Source organism: Echinops telfairi, unplaced genomic scaffold (assembly GCF_000313985.2).
Source record: "Echinops telfairi isolate 266 unplaced genomic scaffold, ASM31398v2 ScPeMD7_7417;HRSCAF=8455, whole genome shotgun sequence".
Lineage (NCBI taxonomy): Eukaryota > Metazoa > Chordata > Mammalia > Afrosoricida > Tenrecidae > Echinops > Echinops telfairi.
In genome coordinates, this window is record NW_022111317.1 from 5,377,341 (window position 1) to 5,381,250 (window position 3,910).

A 3,910-nucleotide genomic window follows, 5' to 3' on the forward strand; every position below is an offset into this window, starting at 1 on the left:
GCGGAGCCTGCTGAGCTGCCCCTCCGCGCCAGCCAGCGCAGCCCCGCCCAGCCCCGATCCGATAGGCTTTCATTGTGTCCGGTCCCGCCCCTGCCTAACTCTCATTGGACGTTAAGGAATGGCGGTTCGGCGTGCTCTCGGGGGGCGGAGCTTTGGCGCGGGAGGCGGAGCCTGCTGGCCGCCGTCCCGACCCTGGGCCTGAGGAGCCCTCGGACGGCGGCGTCGGGACCGGAGGGCAGACCGGGTGTCCCAGACCTTCCTGACCGTGACTCTCGACGTCTCCGCTCCCTGAAACAGCCCTGAGCCCTTTCTCCGAGTGGTTTTGAGACACCTGGCGAAAGGAGAAAATGGATGCAAGCTTGAGCCCTTTACCATGGACAGCGCTGACCTCACCTCTGCCAGCCCGTCCAGTTCGAGGATGAATTTCCATTTGTTTTGGTGCCGCCCGTTTGCAAGAGTCCAGCTCCTGAACTCAACAGATGCCATCATGCCCTGCCTTGCTAACATTCAGCCCTTGCCTAGGCCGGCCCGTTCTTTGAAATGAACAGGGGTTAACCCAGCGGTTCCTCCCCCAGGAGAGTTTAGCCCATTGTCTAGCTGGCCATCCGCCTCCCCTTTCAGTTGCCTGAAGGGCTGGGGCTCCCGGTCTGAGCTGGCATCTCTCTGCCTTTTTCATAGGCTTCCTCCCATCACCACCCCAGACCCACCAGCTGGCACCTCCCTGCCCTACAAAGTCCAACCTCCTGCAAACGCTTAGCCTGAGTGACGCAGTGGTTAAAGCACTCACTAACTGAAAAGGCTGGCAGCTGGAACTCCCTAGCTGCTCCTCAGGGGAAAGGCCAGGCGGTCTGCTTCCATGAAGACTAGCCGTACAAACCCTATGGGGGGTAGTTTTACTTTGTCCTATAGCAGCGGTTCTCAACCTGTGGGTCTCGACCCCTTTGGTGGTCAAACCACCCTTTCATAGGGGCCGCCTGACTCATAACAGTAGCAAAATGACAAAGTAGCAACGAAAATCATGTTATGGTTGCGGGGTCACCACTGCATGAGGAACCGTATAAGAAAGAGGAAGGCTGAGAACCACTGTCCTACAGCGTTATCACTGGAACCAACTCAACCATGGGTTCGGGGCAAACCCTTTACAATTTTCCTCTGACCTGGCACCGTGCTTATGCATTCGGCTGCCTGCCACAAGGCCAGGAGTTCAGAACCGGCCGCTCCTCAGGAAAAAGCAGAGGCTTTCTACTTCCATGGAGGTGTAGTCTTGGAAACCCCCAGGGGCAGTTCCACCCTGCTGTCGGGCAGAGAACAAGGAGTCCATGGCTGTAGTTGGACTTGTGTAGTTGTGTCTTCTGTGCCTGCTATAGGAGCTTGGTGGTGCAATGGTTAAGCAGGCACTCAGCCGTTAACCGAAAAGTCAGTAGTCTGAACCCACTGGTGGTTGTGAGAGAGAAGACCTGGCAACCTGCGTCTGGCAAGATCACAGCAGAGGAAACCCTACAGAGGTGTTCAGGTGTGTCCGTCACCGTTGACTCTGTCCTCCAGGGTCATAAGTCGGATGGCACACAACATACTTTTGCATTTTGTTTTCGGGCCCTTGGATGTCCCATCGACCATGAGCCTAATTCGTCCACTCTTCCTGCTGCTGGTGCCATGACTGTTCTCCTAGTGACCCCGTTACAGAATGAACCACAAGTGTGTGAGACAGGGTGCTCTACAGAGACAAGACCAGATGGCTAATAAACTTTTATATATAGTTACACAGATAGCTATATAACACAAGATCTGAACAGTTACATTAGAAAGCAGTACAAATGGCTCGGTGCAACTCACTCTCATGAGACACTTGTGAGACACTGGCAGTCCTTCAAGTCTTGAGGTAGTCCTCAGTAGATTCAGGCTATCCGGGCACAGGCAGCAAACAGCAAGGCAGGTCACCAACAGTCAGTCCCCAGCTCAAGAGATGTAAATTCCAATTGTGTGGCCAAGCAGGTCTTGAAGGAACCTCAAATTACAGCGACACAGTCCACAGGCTAGGTGTCCCACGGGTAGTGTAGCTTGCAAATTGAGGCACAGGACAAGCAAGGCAGCCGCACACTGGTCCGATGATCAGAGAGAGACAAGAAAGGCGAGGCTCGCCGAGCCATTTATCTCTCCGCCTTTCAATTAATCACGTGTTTATCAGGCAGGCTGGCACAATAAACTACCTCAAACCACCCCTTGCCAACCTGGCACCTGCTGCCTGGAAGAGTATGGACCTTCTCGGTGGAACCTACTAGGTTACCGTTTTGTGTATACGGACAATGGCTGTGAGCTTTGGGAACATCTTAGGGAGGGAGGTGGTAGATGCAGACTTCCTGGTTTTATTCTCTCCCTCACACACAGCCTCCTGCCTGGGACACAAAGAAAGCTTGACATTTCCCTTAGTGCCCTCCATAAGCCCCACTCTGACTGGTGGGCCTTCCAAACACTTGGGGTCTCCTGGAACGAGTGTCAGTAGTTCCAAGCCAGTGTCCAGTAATCCCCGAAAAGTTTATTTCCTTTCCCCCAATGAACAGTTACTCTTGTGAAAGGCCGCAGGTCCCTTTGGGGAAGGCTAGAAGAGAGACTAACAGTATAGACCTTTGCTGATGTAGCAGGGTCCTCCTTCAAAGGGCCTCCCCTTCATTCAAGAGGTTGTGGGTCTGTAAACTGGCTCACGTCTGGGAATTGATTGATCGTGACTGTCTATTCTGCTGTTCACCTGATCTACCATTCTTTTGCCTGTGGAGATCACGTAAATATTTAGGTTTCCCATCTATTTCATTCCTAGGGACACCGTGGCTAAGTAGCCGATGCCATAATTCCACACGGGACTGCTTTACTACGGGTTGATTACTACGGAAACCTTGTTGTGTATTATAACCACGACCACCCTGTCTCTGTTGCTACCATCGCGGGGACCAATCAGCCCCCAAAAAGCCCCAGACAACCTTTTATCTCTGGGTCAAAACTCTATCTTTAAAAAAGCTAAAGAACTCCAAAACACTTAAGCAGTGAGATAAGGAATAAAGTCCCCTGAGGAAACCAGAGTTCTCATCGGATGCAGGGAAACTCACTTTTGGAGGATCGGCGCTGGAGGATATTGTACTCATTTCAAAAAGACCCTCAAGATGGACTGACACGGCGGGCTCAAACGTGAAGTGGTAAGGATGGCGGGGGACCGGGTGGGATCGCCTGCAGTACAGCAGTGGCACTGAACAATGTCCTGCAGGTGGCAGGGCCGCACTGGTGTTGGTTAGAGCAGCCTGTGGCCCAGCCCGGGAGGGCCTGGCTCCCCCAGGGGAGCACGGCACTCACTTCTCACTCACTCACTGGGCAGCACCTGGTGGACAAAACTCTCAAGGGCTGTCCTGTCATTTCCTATGCCCCTCACCCTAGGTGTGTCCTTGTCTTCACGCAGTCATACTGCGGGAATTGGTTATTCCGTAGCTTGCAGCTATTGAACCTACGTCTGGCAGTATTTTCTCCAATCAAATCAACCGAAACCCAGCAATAAGCAGTGGTTGGAATCCTCTACCTGCGCTGAGGGAGGGGGTCATCCATCTGCTCCCTGGAAGTCCACGCAGCATCACCGATGAGCTGCAATCGGTTCAGTGACGGTGGGTAAGGGTGATTTCAATCCAATCAAATATTATTTATCAAAATGGCATCGTTGCTCCTTATGGTAATTGTCAATCAAGCCAGTTTCTGTCTGCTGTACATACTGGAGTCCAGCAGCAGCAGAAAAGTGTCTGTTCTGAACTGCAGAAAGTACTGCCCCAAGGCTCATGTGGACTTGTGACTGGGGGTGGGGGTGGGGGTGGGGGGCTGGTCCTGGGAGAATGTGTGTGTGGGGGGATATGGCTGAGAAAGCACCCAGCAGAGGCCA